The 19,348-nt window shown below is 41.6% G+C and overlaps 1 non-coding gene across 1 annotated transcript; it reads right to left on the bottom strand.

The window, feature by feature from the left end:
• Window positions 1–12,692: 12,692 nt before the first annotated feature.
• Window positions 12,693–12,767, bottom strand: Trnas-cga (transfer RNA serine (anticodon CGA)). The gene has a single exon. It is a non-coding gene; the product is annotated as a tRNA-Ser (tRNA).
• Between the last annotated feature and the right edge of the window lie 6,581 nt (window positions 12,768–19,348).

The following is a 19,348-nucleotide window of genomic DNA, read 5'->3' as shown; positions in this document are numbered from 1 at the left end:
GTTGATGTTATTGTATTATTACGACGTACCGATGACATATCCTTGCTTAAGGACATATTTGATTTCCTTTTTTCACTCTCTGGGGCCAACATCAATGAACGAAAAGTTGCCTTATTACCACTGCAGGGTATTCAGCTCGTTGGCATTCCATGGGCAACAGTGCTTGCTTGCCACACAAATATGTTCAAATATGTGTCAGTTCCTAAGGGACCCAACTGGTGATGTCATCGGTTCCTAGACTTACACACTAACTTATGCTAAGAACAATACACACACCCATGCCCGAGGGAGGACTCGAATCCCCGGCGGGAGGGGACTCGCAATCCGTGACATGGCGCCTCTAACCGCGCGGCCACTGCGCGCAGCTTGCTTGTCTCATGTCGTTGGGGAACCCGACATAATATTAATGCAAATTAAAATGGAACTAGTATACTATAAACGACGTACGTCTCTGATAGGCCTTACAATGCGGAACGCTGACTGTGTACGACAGCAGACCCAAAGATACTGCTTCTGGTCTGAGATTGTAGTGCTGGAGTAAGAGAGCGCCTGACGCTGGAAGCGATAGATGACGGACTAGGCAGTTCTTGTGGTGTGCTGTGTGAAGCCACCGCGTGCCAGATTAATGTAGGTATGTCAATATTGTTGAACATGGAAGGAGAAGTTTTCATGCAAGCAAGATAAAGATATTAAATAATTACGATTTTCGTTTTGCCAGCGCATTAGTATAGATGAGTTGGCTGACAATTTGTAACAGTTGAGTAACCCGGAATGTACTTAAACTGATTTGATTAAAGGGCTACTTAGCTATTTCTCTTTTGCAATGCATCTAAGATTTGTTAACAGAGCTATATGCAATTTGATGATTTGCATTTATGTGGGATTAATGAGGTTAGATAATACTTGCTATTGAAATCTCATTTTTTGTGAATCAGTTGCGAGTAATGTACCTTCAGTCAAAAAAAAGGGTTAGTAATTTACCATAATCAATACCGCCTTCCGGTCCAGTTCATGCATTTTTTCAAAGCAGTTGGAGTTTTCATAAATGTTTTCATTTATCAGCCAAAACAATTTCATGTGCATTTCAAAGTATTACAGCCAGCATCGCACACCGCTGAGCCTGTAGCTAGCATATTTATATTTTTTGTGAGAGACCAGAATATATCACATCCCACCGTTACTGCTTTAGAGGTAAGATAATTTAATTTATTTGTTATGTGCACAGGGACCAAAGTTATTAGTATCGAACAGGGCCAGAGGATTCAGTGCCTAAAGGGCTGAATGTATTTTGCAGTGGATATATTTCTTAATTGGTTTTGGTAGTTACATTGCCCAAACTGTTCGTATAAAGTTTTTGCTAACAATAACAGAGTAAGATCACCACTTGCACTTACAACACGCTACATGACAATTAGAATTCAGTACCCATTCCACAGTTTAGACAATCATTCGACGTAATCGTAAACTTTTCTTTCTTTGTTTAAGAACGTTACAAGTTTCCTACATTTTCAGCGAAGTGTAGTATGTCGCACAAGTATTCCCGCTCACCGCTATGATGGTGTGCAAATTGATGCAATTTTCCAGTCGTTTCTTTGGAAAAGTCATATTTTTCAACTTCAGTATGAAGTGGTTGCAAGACCTCGTCCCTTTGGAGGTTTGGAACTTCCCATATCAAACTGAAATCCTCAGTAATGTTTGTAAAGTGTGTTCTTTTAACACGTAATCGAACAACTCATTCTATTACATCTTAGAACGCCCATTCTGACACCGCCTGCTGATGTTAGCCCGATCAACTCTAAATTGCGGCACGTACGTGAATTTCATATTATAATAAGTTTTCTGGGAGCTGACATTTTATCAGTGACACATGACCACCACATTCTACCGTTCTCTTAGGGAAGCACAATCATCCCCCTCCCCAGTTGAAATGGTGGTGCCATTGGTATCCTGGAAAACAGTGTGGTTTCACGCTAATCTTCGTATCTTCCGATAGATGCCACGTCATCACAATCCGATCCCGATCAACGAACTCCTCCATCGTATTGCTCTTAGTCCGACTGAGTTCTGCTACATATGTCATCAACTGATACATTACCATACAGGTTTGTCTCGTTTGGACGAGAACACTGGCAGTGGATTCACCGACAACTGGCTTTCCTTATCCGATCAGCTGAAGCAGTATTTCCGGTTGAACTTCTTCTGTGTCCAGAATTTCCGATTTTCCTTCGCACCAAGACTAATTCGATCGTATGGCTCCTTCGACACTATGCCCAGTATACAGTCGGATGAGACAACGATCCCAAACCTCTTGTTTTTGGTCAATATATGGTGAATACTCGTTGGAAGTGACAGAGGCTCCCACGTTATCGTGCTTTGTTTGCAAATATGTTACACCTTGTCTTTAACCGTCAAGGAACTGATAACTTTTTTCCGGTTTCTGGAGCCTTCACCCATTGTGTTCTTCCTTGAGGAAAAATCCTGTTTCCTTTTGAATCCCAAAATTGTGGAACTCATGTCTATCAAGTTCTCTTTTCATAAAACAAATAACAAAAAATAAAGAAAAATTAAAAAATAAAAGTAATAAAAACACGAATGAAAAAAACAACCAAGTGTCCAAGTGAGGGACCAGAACAGTGACAGCCGAGGGGCACGGGGGAAGGGGGGGGGGGCACCGTGGCCAGGCCTCGGGTTTCGACCCCTGCCCACCTTCCCTCCATCCAGCCTGAAGCTGATTGTCTCCATTAACTTCTGAAAAAAAGACAAGCGGGAGACCCTTGGTTTGAATACCTACAGGGTGGGAAAAATGCAGAAACTCACCTGCATAGTAAAAAGAAAAGAAAAATTAAAGTAAGCTCTCAGAGTAATAAGCGCGATGTTTCGGGATCGAATCTCCCTTCCTGTACTGCGTTTTTGTGAGCTGTCTGCACAAACATTCTACGTGTGTGGTACGTCAGGAATTTTTCTGCCGATTGTTAACCGTTGCTTAAAAAAAAGTGGTAGTGTCTTTGATTAGCAATCAAATAACGTTCTCCAATCTCGGATTCGATCCCCACAACCGCTTAAATTTTGAATAAAAACCATAAGCTTTGGCGGCCAAAGACTTCCGGCAAAAGAAGTCACCTCTGCCAACGGTTTTGCCACAGACAACCGAGGAGCACCAGAGGTTCAGGGCATACTGTTGCACTTGTGGTGCGAAACTGTCCCTAAAGGCGGAAGAATCACCCAAGAGCCATGGCATCAGGATACAGAAGGCAATGGAAACCACAACAGGAAGGACACATAATGTGTGTCCACAGGACATTTTGCCTGTAATTGAAAATGAATCATGATGATCTCTCCACTGGCAAAAGTGGGGACAACCAAAGAAGACATTTAAGAACAAACGGAAGGATAACGTTCTACGAGTCGATGCGTGGAATCTCAAAAGTTTGAATGTGTTAGTAAAGCTAGAAAATATGAAAAGGGAAATATGAAGTCTCGGTCTAGATACAGTGGGGGCCAGTGGAGTGAAATGAAAAGAAGACAAGAATTCAAGGTCACATTAGTACATACAGTGGTATAACGGGAGTATGGTTCGTTATGAATAGGAAGGTAGAACAGAGAGTGAGTTACTGTGAACAGTTCAGTCATAGGGTTGCTCTTATCGGAATCGACAGCAAATCAACACCGACAAGAATAACTGAGGTACAAGTGCCGACGACACAATTTGAAGATGAAGGGACAAGGAAAGTGTATGACGATATTGAACAGGTAATTCATAACATAAAGGGAGAAGATAAACCAACAGTCATGGGTGATTGGAATGCCGTTGTAGGGGAAGGAGTAGAAAAAAGGGTTACGGGAGAATATGGGCATGGTGTTAGGAATGAGAGAGGAGAAAGACTAATTGAGTTCTGCAATAAATATCACCTAGTAACAGCAAATACTTTGTTCAAGAATCAGAAGCAGAAGAACTGTACTTGGAAGAGGCTGGGAGATACGGGAAGATTTCAGTTAGATTACATCAAGGATGTGCAGAGATTCCAAAATCAAATAGTGGATTGTAAGGCATACCCGTTAGAGAATATGGACTCAGATCACAGTTTAACAGTGACGAAGAGTAAGCTGCAGTTTGAGAGACCTGTCAAGAAGAATCAATACGCAAAGAAGTGGAATACGGAATCAGTAAGGAATGAAGTGCGTTTGAAGTACTCTAAGGCTATATATACTGTGATAACGAATGGATGAGTAAGCAATTCTGTTGAAGAGCAGTGGAGAGCTCAAAAAAGGCAATCGCAGAAGTTGGAAAGAAAAACATAGGTACTAGTAAGATAACTGCAAATTATATACTTAGGAGGGACAGCATTGGTCGTATTTTTTTGTTTTATTAACCGCAAAATCGATTTTCGGTCACTTAGTGACCATCCTCAGTGCTAGTAGTTAAAAATTTTCACATAACGATCAGAGAGTATAAAACAGAAAATCACAACTACATCTGCATATGAACATAACAGTTGGTAGGAACATACCTGTAATATATAATTTAAATTGGTAGGCACTGGTGTCAACAAGCTTAGAGCGATCACATAAACTGAGAACTGAGGCCGCTGTTTACATGCACCTGTTCAGCAGGCCTCGGTGTGACAGGGCTTGGAACGCCCTCTATGTGACATGTGTCACGTGAAGACTTAATATTACTGGTTTTGCGAGATATTAACGCTAAATAACTCTTGTGCATTTGTGAATCATGAAGTAATTCAAATTTAAAATGTACGTAAAACACATAGCAGACGAAGGGGGAAGGAAACATGTAAAATACATTGCCGTATTTTTTTTAAAAAACAAACTTATAAAACATAAAACAGATCGATAATAAGTTGTCAGAGTGCAGGACAGGCAAAAGAGAAAAAGACAATAAAAAAGAATAATATATGAATAACATGAAATGAGGTATAACACAGGTTTTTTAAAAAACATAATACCCACCATCTGGCGTGGGAAGTTAGAAGTACAACGTTCGTGATATACGTAAGATGTCACGTTAAGACTAAGGAGTCAAATATATAAAAAATAGTAATAGTACGAAACTGCCATTACGTAATAATTACAATGCCCGAGGGCATGCAGTTTTACTGAATGGTTAAATGGAGATGGCGTCCTCTTGGGTAAAATGTTCCGGAGATAAAATAGTCCCCCAATCAGATCTCCGCGTGGGGACTACTTAGGGGGACGTCGTTATCAGGAGAAGTAAAAAACTGGCGTTCTATGGATCGGAGCTTGGGATGTCAGATCCCTTAATCGGGCAGGTAGGTTAGATAATTTAAAAAGGGAAATGGATAGGTTAAAGTTAGATATAGTCGGAATTAATGAAGTTCGGTGGCAGGAGGAACAAGACTTCTGGTCAGTTGAATACAGCGTTATACACTCCTGGAAATTGAAATAAGAACACCGTGAATTCATTGTCCCAGGAAGGGGAAACTTTATTGACACATTCCCGGGGTCAGATACATCACATGATCACACTGACAGAACCACAGGCACATAGACACAGGCAACAGAGCATGCACAATGTCGGCACTAGTACAGTGTATATCCACCTTTCGCAGCAATGCAGGCTGCTATTCTCCCATGGAGACGATCGTAGAGATGCTGGATGTAGTCCTGTGGAACGGCTTGCCATGCCATTTCCACCTGGCGCCTCAGTTGGACCAGCGTTCGTGCTGGACGTGCAGACCGCGTGAGACGACGCTTCATCCAGTCCCAAGCATGCTCAATGGGGGACAGATCCAGAGATCTTGCTGGCCAGGGTAGTTGACTTACACCTTCTAGAGCACGTTGGGTGGCACGGGATACATGCGGACGTGCATTGTCCTGTTGGAACAGCAAGTTCCCTTGCCGGTCTAGGAATGGTAGAACGATGGGTTCGATGACGGTTTGGAAGTACCGTGCACTATTCAGTGTCCCCTCGACGATCACCAGTGGTGTACGGCCAGTGTAGGAGATCGCACCCCACACCATGATGCCGGGTGTTGGCCCTGTGTGCCTCGGTCGTATGCAGTCCTGATTGTGGCGCTCACCTGCACAGCGCCAAACACGCATACGACAATCATTGGCACCAAGGCAGAAGCGACTTTCATCGCTGAAGACGACACGTCTCCATTCGTCCCTCCATTCACGCCTGTCGCGACACCACTGGAGGCGGGCTGCACGATGTTGGGGCGTGAGCGGAAGACGGCCTAACGGTGTGCGGGACCGTAGCCCAGCTTCATGGAGACGGTTGCGAATGGTCCTCGCCGATACCCCAGGAGCAACAGTGTCCCTAATTTGCTGGGAAGTGGCGGTGCGGTCCCCTACGGCACTGCGTAGGATCCTACGGTCTTGGCGTGCATCCGTGCGTCGCTGCGGTCCGGTCCCAGGTCGACGGGCACGTGCACCTTCCGCCGACCACTGGCGACAACATCGATGTACTGTGGAGACCTCACGCCCCACGTGTTGAGCAATTCGGCAGTACGTCCACCCGGCCTCCCGCATGCCCACTATACGCCCTCGCTCAAAGTCCGTCAACTGCACATACGGTTCACGTCCACGCTGTCGCGGCATGCTACCAGTGTTAAAGACTGCGATGGAGCTCCGTATGCCACGGCAAACTGGCTGACACTGACGGCGGCGGTGCACAAATGCTGCGCAGCTAGCGCCATTCGACGGCCAACACCGCGGTTCCTGGTGTGTCCGCTGTGCCGTGCGTGTGATCATTGCTTGTACAGCCCTCTCGCAGTGTCCGGAGCAAGTATGGTGGGTCTGACACACCGGTGTCAATGTGTTCTTTTTTCCATTTCCATGAGTGTAAATACAAAATGAAATAGGGGTAGTGTAGGAGTAGGTTTAATAATGAATAAAAAGTAGGAATGTGGTTAAGCTACTACAAACAGCATTGTGAACGCAATAATGTGGCCAAGATAGATACGAAGCCCACGCCTACCACATAAGTTTATACACCAACTAGCTCCGCAGCTGACGAAGAGATTGATGAAATTTATGATGAGATAAATGAAATTATGCAGATAGTGAAGGGAGACCATAATTTAACAGTCATGGGTGACTGGAATTCGATAGTAGGAAAAGGAAGAGAAGGAAACGTAGTAGGTGAACACTGAATGGGGGTAAGGAACGAAAGGGGAAGTCGCCTGGTAGAATTTTGCACAGAGCATAACTTAATCATAGCTAACACTTGGTTCAAGAATCATTAAAGAAGGTTGTATACGTGGAAGAGGCCTGGAGATACTGAAAGGTTTCAGATAGATTATATAATAGTAATACAGTGATTTAGGAACCAGGTTTTAAATTGTAAGACTTTTCATGGGCGGATGAGGACTCTGACCACAATCTGTTGGTTATGAACTGTGGATTCACTGGAGATACTGCAAAAAGGTGGGAATTGAAGGTGATGGGACATGGATAAACTGACAGAACCAGAGGTTGTTGAGAGTTTCAGGGAGAGCATTAGGGAACGTCTGACAAGAATAGGGGAAACAAATTCAGTAGAAAAAGAATGGGTAGCTTTCAGAGATGAAATAGTGAAGTCAGCATAGGATCAGATAGGTAAAAAGGCGAGGCCTAGTAGTAATCCTTTGGTAATAGAAGACATATTGAATTTAATTGAGGAAAGGGAAAATATAAAAATGCAGTAAATGAATCAGGCAGAAAGGAATACAAACGTCTCAAAAATGAGATCGACAGGAAGTGCAAAATGGCTAAGCAGGGATGGCTAGAGGACAAATGTCAGGATGTCGAGGCATATATCACTAGGGGTAAGATAGATACTACTGCCTACAGGAAAATTAAATAGACCTTTGGAGAAAAGAATAACCACATGTATGAATATCAAGAGCTCAGATGGAAACACAGTTCTAAGCAAAGAAAAGAGAGCAGAAATGTGTAAGATGTATATAGAGGGTCTATATAAGGGCGTGGTACTGGAGGACAATATTATGGAAATGGAAGAGGATGTAGATGTAGATGAAGATGAAATGGGAGATATGATACTGTGTGAAGAGTTTGACAGAGCACTGAAAGACATAAGTCGAAACAAGGCCCGGAAATAGACAACATTCCATTACAACAACTAAGAGCCTTGGGAGGTGCAAGGAATCGAACGTGGATTTTAGCAAATGATAGATTGTAAAGAGTCATGTATTTCGTCGCATGATAGATATGCAACATCTATTTATGTACTGAGATGTGAAAGTAACTACAGTTTTTCAGAATGGATTGATGAATTTTTCTTAAACAGCATTTAGTAGCACGTAAAATGATAATTACAGTGGCATGGTATACGGTAATATTTACAGTGTTGTTTATAGACCTATAGAAGTTAAACGGAAACTAATTTGCAGTTATGTCATAAGACGTAATTTGCTAAGTATTTACAGCTACTAATGATTTCGTTTTGTAAGTAACAAACACTTTTTTCTTGCTGCAGTGTACTTAATTTGTTCAAGATGCGTTTCACCTCTTACTCTAAGGCATCTTCGGTGAAGTCTAGAATGATTCAATTTTGTTTTGATATGTGATATTTGTAGATTATAAAACTTTTCACATCTTATTTTTTATGTGAATAACTGATTACTTACAGTTAATCGAGTTTTTGGCGGACATCTGCGTTTCTCCTTACCTGGTCTCGTGCTGGAGGTTGAACTAAAACTTAGCTTATGGAACATAAGCACGCTTTCATGTTCGCTCTTCTTTCTTCGCAATTTTCATGTTATCTGCGCTAATGAGTGTCTTATGGAAAATGCTACAAATGGCAAAGTGACCAAAACAATAATTCATCATTTGCTGACAGCTGCCATAAGAAAACTGCATTCAAGTTGTAAGTTTTCCCTAACATAAGACTGTTTGCAGAGAGTAATAGAGCTCCATACACAAATACATCACAAGAATGTGTGCGAGAAGCTTTATTAAACAAATATGCTGGCAATAAATACGCAACTGACCTACCTAATGAAAAGTGATATTTGCTGTTTGGCTGCATTAATAAGAATTGCGGTTGTAGGCGCGCAGTCCGGAACCGTGCGACTGCTACGGTCGCAGGTTCGAATCCTGCCTCGGGCATGGATGTGTGTGATGTCCTTAGGTTAGTTAGGTTTAAGTAGTTCTAAGTTCTAGGGGACTAATGACCACAGCAGTTGAGTCCCATAGTGCTCAGAGCCATTAGAACCATTTTTGAATAAGAAATACAATTCGTCTGTGGGTCGATACTGTGCTCCTCAGTAATCTGTCCTGTGTAGGCTTCTTCATATCTTCGTAACTACTGCATCCTAGATCCCTTCTAATCTGTTTACCTTTGGCAAGTCTTGGTCTCTCACTACAGTGTAGCCTCCATTACCAAACTGACGATTCCTTGATGCCCCATAATATGTCCTGTCAACTAACTCCTCTTGTAGACAAGTTGTGCCATAACTTCTAGAGATGGGTAGTTCGTGAACGAACCTGTCCAAAGGAACGCTTCACCAAGATGAACGAAACGACCGAGGAACGAATTCCAAGGAACTATTTTTCATAGTTCACTTCGGTCGCGGCGGTCTACTTATAGTTCCCGGGAACGAGGAACGATCGGTTCATAGTTCACTAGTTCACTTCGGTGGCAGCGGTCACTTCGGCAGTTCTCGTTCCAGCCTCGGTCGCGTGCTCGTCTCAGTCTCTGTCTCCATCGGCCGCACTCGTCGTTCTTCGCATGACCACCTGTCGCAGTTACACTGCCGACTGCCCCTAGTTAGTTCAGTATCCAGTTGCTCGTTTCTTTCTCCACGCTCGCCCATTTTACATGTGTTTCAAACTGTTCTTGCACCTAGTTCTGGCTACATAGCGTCCACGACCGGTAATTAAAAAGTAATTTATAGTAACGTAAATTACATAAAAATTACGTTGTACGTAATAGGTACGTCTTTTCAGGTAACAAAAGAGCATATCAGCTCACTTCATTACATCGATGAACAGTGAAAGACATAACAAGGCAAGCTTTTTCTGTTATTCATATATTTTTTGGTTTCATCGACTTGATTTAGCAACTAACTTTCAATAATTTGCTTAATTTGTAGTGTACGAAAATTCATATAAAACGATTTTCGTGTATCTTTCATATACAAAACATTACATTTAGGAAGACTGATTATTTTTTAAGTTTGGTTGTTTCCAATTTGCATTACCTGCTAGTTTGGTTTCTTTGAAACAAACAAAAAAAAGGAGAAAAGTGGGTTGTGTTGTTATTTTGGCTCAGTAGGAAAAGGGGTGCCACTCCATTTGAAAAGACAAAGATTGCCATAAAATCGTATTTACTGATTATCTAAAAAACGTTTGTTGCTTAGGAGCTTTCAAACCAAAAACATTATTACTGCGAACTTAATTATTATTATTGCTGCATTTACTTTAATAATGCAATATAAAAACCTAATTTTTACTAAGCGTGTGAGACAAATATGATGAAAAAACCACATTTTATTTTAAAACTATTTATTCTTCCATAACGTCTCTACTTCGCCTAGGAACTCAGAGACAACGTGAAGTAATGTAGGGTGTAAAGGATTATTGTTTACAACGTAGCATAGCCGTGTGGGGGAAGTCGAGACGAAGAATTTTATACAAGACACTTGCGATGTATTAAGTTGGGAAACAACCACCAAAAGGTTTACAAGACTACATAAGCTATAGCCCATGCGCGTCGTGTGAAATTTTCATTTTCTCTTCTCCAGCTCTCTAAACGCAAACTATTAATGCTAGAAAAAATTATAAGGACATTTCTTTGTAGGAAATTTAATGTAGTTAAATAGTATATCGGGATGCGTTTCCGCTAGAGGCCACGGTTTTCCACTTATTAAAGAAAAACCTAGAGAAGTGACTTTGACACCTTTTCTATATGACGTTAAACACAATTATCAGCATTGAACTAGTAAAGATTTCGCTTTTATTTTATTTTAATATACATTTGTGTCAAGTTTATATTAAGTACAGTAATATGTAATTGTAAAATTTCATATTCGTTTAACTCTCGTCTTTTAATGGCTGCCTGACTGCCCTTGTTCGCTCAGAAGTTCTCATTCTCAAATAACTGATGACTGATTCCATTCTTTTCACTTATAAAGTTAAGACGATATTACAGAATCCTTACGTAGTTGCAGCTGCTGCTGATACAAAGCTTCTGATTTTAGTATGCCGTTTCTCAGCTCCTGTGTTATGATTTATATAAATAAGTCTTCAGTTCCCGCAGAGTTAGTATGGCAGTTTGATGCGCAGACAATGTAATGTAGACACCAGCAAATTGCAAAAGAAAATTATTAATGTTGGTTTGATAGACGACTCATTACTGGACAGTTATTTAATGCGAGTAATTCCCTTGCAAATGTGAGTTATTTTACGTAAACGAACAGAAAACAAATACGTTGCACTTGCTATGATCTTCCCTGGAAAAGGAAAGGCGACTGTGTTCTGGGATGGACGTGCTGAGTCGTAAACAGGTTTTAGTTCCGTATATCCATACTTCCGTTCGCGCTGAGCCTTCCGGCCCATCTGTTAGTCTTTACCTGACTATGTGGCTACTGAGTAACATTTTTGTCTGCTTGTAGTCACTGGCCCTTCACACGAATATTGCGATGCGAAGAACGCAATCAGCTAAGAAAGTCTAAGTAAACAATCTGTCTACATTAGGCAGTTAATCAGTTTATCATGCAGTCGTGCATAAGTAATACTTGGGCGGACTTAATATTTTTTCAAGTTTTTCAAATTTTTATGGTCGAGGGGCCTTATTTGAGTTCAAATTTCACAGCTCCTTTCTACAAGGAATGGAGCCCAGGTGGGGAAAGGACAAAGAGGGGTGGTAGCCCAAGACAAGATAACATAACTTTTAAAATTGTCATAAGAGCAACCATAATTATACCTCGAATCTTTTATCACTGACTTTATCAACACCATTCCCTGCTATGCAATTTCCAACTATTTTAATCACGTGTAATTGTACGTATCAATATTTATTTGTAATGGTCTGTACAATGCACACAGAGATTCTCTTTAAAACTTTTCAAGGTAAGTTTTTAAGGCGAATTAGTAATGAAATCATAATAATATTACAGATGCCAAGATTTTCAACGTCTGTATTGTGGTATCACTACAAGAAAATAGAGGTGGACAGAGGAGAATGCAAATGTAGCAAAGCCATCATCAGTATTGCTGGAGACTCCGTGGCTAATTAAAAAAGGCATATTGTAAAGAAATACCCCACAGTGCCACTGGAGAGGACGGATTTTCGATCTAGGTCTCCGTCGTCACCATCTGCAGAAACAAGTGCTACGGCGTCAATTGCGTCTCGCCAGCGACCCACCCCAGCCTCTACCTCCTCAGCCTCTGTGAGCGAATCTGTCAGTGACGTTGATTCGCTATCGTCGAACAATCTGGTCTGCAGAATGCCTGCATTTGCCACCTTTGAACCTGTTTCATTAGGAGGAGGACAGTCATCTTTGGCAAATTTTGTCAGTATTATTAAACCCCTCCCAATTTATAAAAGCAAAGAAATCGACTTGCAGTTGCTTAAAATGATTTGTAAGGAATACCATCCCTTGAGCATAGTGGAAGACAAAGAATTTAGGAAGTTTGTTTCCCTGCTCTGCCCCAATTACCAGCTTCGAAGTAGGGAAACCCTGAAACTTCCTGGCAGATTAAAACTGTGCGCCCGACCGAGACTCGAACTCGGGACCTTTGCCTTTCGCGGGCAAGTGCTCTACCAACTGAGCTACCGAAGCACGACTCACGGCCGGGACTCACAGCTTTACATCTGCCAGTGCCGGGCGTGAGTCGTGCTTCGGTAGCTCAGTTGGTAGAGCACTTGCCCGCGAAAGGCAAAGGTCCCGAGTTCGAGTCTCGATCGGGCACACAGTTTTAATCTGCCAGGAAGTTTCATATCAGCGCACACTCCGCTGCAGAGTGAAAATCTCATTCTGGAAACATCCCCCAGGCTGTGGCACAGCCATGTCTCCGCTATATCCTTTCTTTCAGGAGTGCTAGTTCTGCAAGGTTCGCAGGAGAGCTTCTGTAAAGTTTGGAAGGTAGGAGACGAGATACTGGCAGAAGTAAAGCTGTGAGTACCGGGCGTGAGTCGCGCTTCGGTAGCTCAGTTGGTAGAGCACTTGCTCGCGAAAGGCAAAGGTCCCGAGTTCGAGTCTCGGTCGGGCACACAGTTTTAATCTGCCAGGAAGTTTCATATCAGCGCACACTCCGCTGCAGAGTGAAAATCTCATTCTGGAAACATCCCCCAGGCTGTGGCACAGCCATGTCTCCGCTATATCCTTTCTTTCAGGAGTGCTAGTTCTGCAAGGTTCGCAGGAGAGCTTCTGTAAAGTTTGGAAGGTAGGAGACGAGATACTGGCAGAAGTGAAGCTGTGAGTACCGGGCGTGAGTCGTGCTTCGGTAGCTCAGTTGGTAGAGCACTTGCCCGCGAAAGGCAAAGGTCCCGAGTTCGAGTCTCGGTCGGGCACACAGTTTTAATCTGCCAGAAAGTTTCATATCAGCGCACACTCCGCTGCAGAGTGAAAATCTCATTCTAGGGAAACCCTTTCGACCAGCTTGCTGCCACAACTATTCAGTCAACTGCGGGATAATTTACGAGGAAAACTGAATTCGACATCAGTCGCTCTGACAAATGACGGGTGGACTTCCTCGAACAATAAAAGTTTTATTGCGATTACTGCACACTATATGGATGATAACTCTAGACTTCATTCGAATGTATTTGGTTGCCTGGCATTTTCGCCTCGACACACTGCAGAAAACATAGGTAATTTTCTACAAAGAGAAGCGACTAACTGGGGAATAGGCAACAAAATAGTGGCAGTTGTAACCGACAATGCAGCTAACATGGTTGCTGCGGTCAAAATTGGTAACTGGGCTCACATCGCCTGTTACGCCCACACTGTAAATTTAATTGCCAAATCGGGTATAAAACCAATTGAGTGGTCGAAAAAATTAAATGTCTCGTTCAGTTTTTCAAAAAAAAGTTCACTTGCAGTGAATAAACCAAGGGAAACGCAAGTGCAAATGAATCTGCCGATGCTAAAACTAGAGCAAGAAGTCCCCACGCGATGGAAGTCGCTTTTCGACATGCTAGTACCTGTTTTTGGAAACAAATTGCCTATGATTTCCACTTTAGCTGTTCTCGGAATTCTCTGCCTCGTGATGACTGGGTGTTGTGTGATGTTAGGTTTAAGTAGTTCTAAGTTCTAGGGGACTGATGACCATAGATGTTAAGTCCCATAGTGCTCAGAGCCATTTGAACCATTTGTTCTCGGAAACGATGAGTATAAATTGACGCCAGAGGAGTGAGATATCATAGAACATTGAATTACGTTACTTCAAATCTTTTATGAAGTAACTACAGAGGTGAGCGTTTAGCAAACTGTGTCGTTGCCCAAAACGGAGGTTTTAACCTGAACGCTTTTAAACTTCATGTCTACAAAACCAGGAAGGGTTGCCCCCCGTAATAGTTGCAATGTCTGAGACGATGATAAAGGCTGCCGAAGAGCGGCTTGTTAATACGTCGTATGTTGTTGGCCAAGCGACGTTGCTTGATCCACGACAAAAAAAAAAAAAAAAAAAAAAAAAAAAAAAAAAAAAAAAAAAAAAAAAAAAAAGAAACAGGTTCACAGCGGGAAGCACGAAATACATGCAGGCATAAGATGGAACCGTGACTGAAGTTCATCAACTATTAGCACAAGAAAAATCTAATGAACCCACTTCAGTAGCTTCCTCTTCAAAGGTACTTTCATCATCATCATCTTTTCCGACACTAACAAATTTTAATTTGTGGAAAGCCTTTGACAACGAAGTGGCAAAAACAACACAAATTTATGATTCTAAGGCTATGGCTGTAACTGAAATGGACAAGTACATTTCTCAGATGTTGCTCCTGAGAGATGGTGATCCTCTGTTGTGGTGGGAACAAAGGAAACTTCTTTACCCACATTTATATTCATTGGCCCTAAATGGGCTGTGCGTACCAGCGACTTCAGTACCTTCAGAGATGATATTTTCGACAGCAGGACAAACACTGATTGAAAAAAGAAGTCGATTGGAGCCATCAAAAATTTCAGAAATTATATTTATCAACGACAATGTTGAACTTCGTACATATGTGTTCTAGAAGCAGTTAAATAAAGTTTTACAATGAAGTGAAATGAATTTACCTAAATAGTCCTCTGTACCATTTTCATATTTCAAATTCGGTTGGTAATCCTTTGGAGGAATTACAGGGCAGTCTGACTGCTTTAAGTTCATTCTAATCTCCTTTACATTCGCTCAAGTCACTAATTTTTTAAAAGCACGTCTTTCGAAAATGTCTGATACCACTTGAGTTTATAAAATGTGTACTATTTATTCAAATACCAAAGTTTTTGTATTATCTGTCACACTTTTTTGTTGGAAATGAGTCTGTGTCATAAAAGAATGATTTATGAATTGTAATTTTAAAAAACTGTTTCTACAATTTTTATCCAACACTGTAAAACGTAGTGTTTGTAGGGTACAATACTACTAGTCGTGAGCGTCCGCAGAAATTTTTTCCATGGAGAGGGGGCAAGGCTCGAAAAAAGCCATTTTTGATATAAATTAATTGATCACTTTTGAGATCTGTCATACCACCAGAACTCTCCGCGAAATGATGGATATCGACTCAATATTCGTATTTATTATGGGTGACTACTTTGATACTTATAAGACAGGCATGATTCACGATTATCTTCTTTGAAGTAAACCTTTCTGTGTCATTAATATGATTCTGGAAATGACACATTTCTCAAGTTGACGATCTAACATTATGTCATTTTACGATAGTGTTTACCATGTATTCAAGAAAATGACCAGTAAGTTAGGAAATAAAACAGCAAAATATTTAGAAAATATATTTTTATCAAGCACTAGTAACGTCAAACTGATACTGAAAGCGAAAAAATCTGAATTACGAAAATATCAGAAATGAGAATGCTACTGGTTATATACAACAATGAATCAGTCATAAAGAACCTTTGACTATGTCGAAAGTGATACAGCAGCAAAAAAATTTTAAGGCATAGCGCAATGCACACGGCATTCTGTTAAACAAAACATAGCTCTAGGAAGCGCTTCCTTTAGCTATTGCTGATTGCGTTAAGAAAACTGTGACGGGGAATTCGCTTCCACGACAGCGGTGAAACGCCTCATACGCAACTCCGCAACAATATTTCGAAGAAGGCAGTGAAGGAAGTCGGTACGGCACAGATGAGAAGCTATTTTCCGTCTTTCTTTGATACAAGGTAAAACGGCATGTTCATTGCTATGGAAGGCAGGCCGACTTACAACCGAATTAAGCCTGCGCTCCATATTTGAGTGTCTGCTCTCATATTTTGTAAAGAGAATATGATAACTTCTACAATATTATTTCAGTTGTACAGGCTGGCACACGAAAAATCGGCCCCGAGTACTAGACTGCCAATTGTCCCCCAACAATCGCCATTGTTGCTTGCATTAGCTTATTTGTTATTGCTTCTCTGCCTAATTATTACATGTTTATCTGTTTGTTGTTTCTGCTCGTAACGGGCAACAAATCGTGCTTAACTGGTGAGCAGTCTGTACTCGGGGCCGGTTTTCCGTGCGCCACCCTGTATTATTTCCCTGCGGTCAGCCACACAACGCTACATTTGGCTAAACGAGAGATTCTGCTGAATCATGCAAATTACTTCTACAAGTGTGTGAGAATTCTGTAATGAATAAAAACTCTGTACTCCAGGGGGAGGCAAGTGCCCCCTCTTGGTGCCCTCAATCCTTCAGTCACCTACACTGCTAGTTTTCAGTTATTCGTAAGAACCATGTACCAAGCACAAACGAACGGTGAACGAGTACAAATGAACGGTTCCCAAAAAAGAACGATCACCAGTGAACTAGTTCCCAGGGATGAACGAGTTTGCCCATCTCTAATAACTTCCTCTTTCTGCTCTGTTTAGTTCAGTACCTCTTCTTCAGTTATACGATCTTCGTATCTAATCTTCAGCATTCTTATTTACCACCACCTTTTGAAAGCGTCCGCTGTTTTCTTGACAGAACTGTTCATTGTCTATGTTTCACTTGCATACGAGGCTACACTCCTCGCAAATACCTTCATAAAATACTATCCAACCATTGAAATTTATTTTCGTGGTGAATACTTTTTCTTTTTCAGAAATGTTTTCCTTGCTATTGACAGTCTGCATTTACATCGTCTCTACTTCTGTCTTCTCAGTTACTGCTTCCCTTTCAAGTCATTGAAGTCTTAGGACTACTTTCGGTTTGCGTACAAGTTGTAGATAACATTGTGTCCCTGAGTTTTATTGCTGATGCCTCCAGAGCATCAATGAACGTCTTTCAGTTATGATTGTCAAAAACTTTCTCTAAATATGCAAATGCTATAAACGCAGGTTTGCCTTTCTTCAGTCTGTCTAGGCAGCCAAGAGGTAGGATCAATTTTGCGTCTCGTGTTCAGACATTTCACAGGAATTTAATATTGTGCTCATATTAGTTTCTGTAGCCCCTCCCCCTCTCCTCTCTACATATTCCTTCAACCTTCTAGCCTTCTCTTATTTGCTTATTTCTGCCTTGCCAAACGAGCTCTTGACAGTAACATTTCCTTTGAGCAAAGTTTTCTTTCTTCTTTCTTACTTAATTTCGGCACCTATGTTTTCGAGGCGCAATTTTTAGACATCTCTGTTCTCCATGGACTATTTTATTTGCTGCATTTTTGTATTTTCCCTTGTTGTCAATTAAATTCAATATATCGTGTTTTACCCAAGATTTATACTGTACCTTTTTCCCACATACATCCTCTGCTGCATTCGCTACTTCTTCTCTCAAAGATATCCATTCGTATTGTAGTGGATTCCTTCCTCTGTTTGTCAATCGTTGTCTTATGTTACCTTTACGATTATCGAAAAAATCAGGGTCTTAACTTACGCAGGTTCCATCTGCTTAGCCTGCTACCGTTTACTTTCACTTTAGTTGTAAATTGCAGTTCGTAATCAATAGATTATTGTCGGTCTGCGTCTGCACCGGGAATTGTCTTGCAATTTAAAATCTGTTTCGAAAACTCTGTTCCAGACATGTATCATTCTTTCATGGTTCTTGAGCAAAGTGCTGGACATGATTACATTATTTTCTGTGCAGAGTCCTATCAGGTGGCTTCCCCTATCCTCCCTTCTCTCAAACCTATATTTTCTTACTATTTTCTCTTTCTATATCTGCTGCCGCTTTCCAGGATCTCATTACATTTTAAATTTTTGTCTCGTTTAACTATCTGAGTAATCTCTTTTATCGTAGATTGTTTCAATCTGTTCATCACCTGTTGTGCAGATAGGCATATAAATTTGTACCACTGTAATGTGAATGTTAGCGTTATGTCTATCTTGGTAATGAAAATGTTAATGACAGTTTACAATTAAAATGGTTCAAAGGGCTCTGAGCACTATGAGACTTAACATCTGAGGTCATCGGTCCCGTAGAACTTAGAACTACTTAAACCTAACTAACCTAAGGACGTCACAGACATCCATGCCTGAGGCAGGACTGCAGCAGTAGCGCGGTTCCGGACTGAAGCGCCTGGAACCGCTCGGCCACACGGCCGGCAATGGGAGTTTAGAGATGGAGCTGAGTGTTGTTATATTACTTCATTGATAGTTTCGATAGCTAACACTCACAGTGCGGTTAAAATACGTGATCTTAACATGACAAAAATTTAGGGTCAACTGTCAGACACTTCCAATTAGAAATAAATGACTATTACATAACAGGTAATGTACTATCATTACAGTAAGCTGCCTTTAGGTACTGAAGTTCGCAATAGTAAAAGATGTTATGAAAGCAGCTATAAGTTTCTGTTCTGGGGCGATAGGTTTTCTAAAAGAGATAGTGAACAGTAGTCATGATATCTTTTTATGGTGAAATAAGAAAACATAAGTAATGAAATATGTGAAAGATACATCATTAAGAAAATAAAAAAAATGGCATGCCGTCACCAATTTCGTCCTTCCTTCACGGTACAGTTAAACAAACGCAACGGGCGTCTCGGTGGATCCCAACCCATACCTCAGTGGCGGTCCGTCATTGGCTACCGCTAGGGCGGGTCGCTTCCAGATGGGAACGCCAATTCCGCGAGTCGTAGCTTCACAGCAGGGAACGCTTTCTGCTGCCGCTGCCGCGCTCCGCTCTGCCGCGATGTACTGGAAATCGGCCTTAACGTTCCTCTGGTCCGCACACTCTGGCCACTCCAGGCTTACTGCCTCGTGCGCCCGGTTGCAATGCACACACAGCCGGTAAGTAGACGGACAGT

This window comes from Schistocerca nitens, chromosome 4, assembly GCF_023898315.1.
Source record: "Schistocerca nitens isolate TAMUIC-IGC-003100 chromosome 4, iqSchNite1.1, whole genome shotgun sequence".
NCBI lineage: Eukaryota > Metazoa > Arthropoda > Insecta > Orthoptera > Acrididae > Schistocerca > Schistocerca nitens.
The sequence above is the reverse complement of the archived record's forward strand: the minus strand, read 5'-3'. Positions and strand labels throughout refer to the sequence as shown.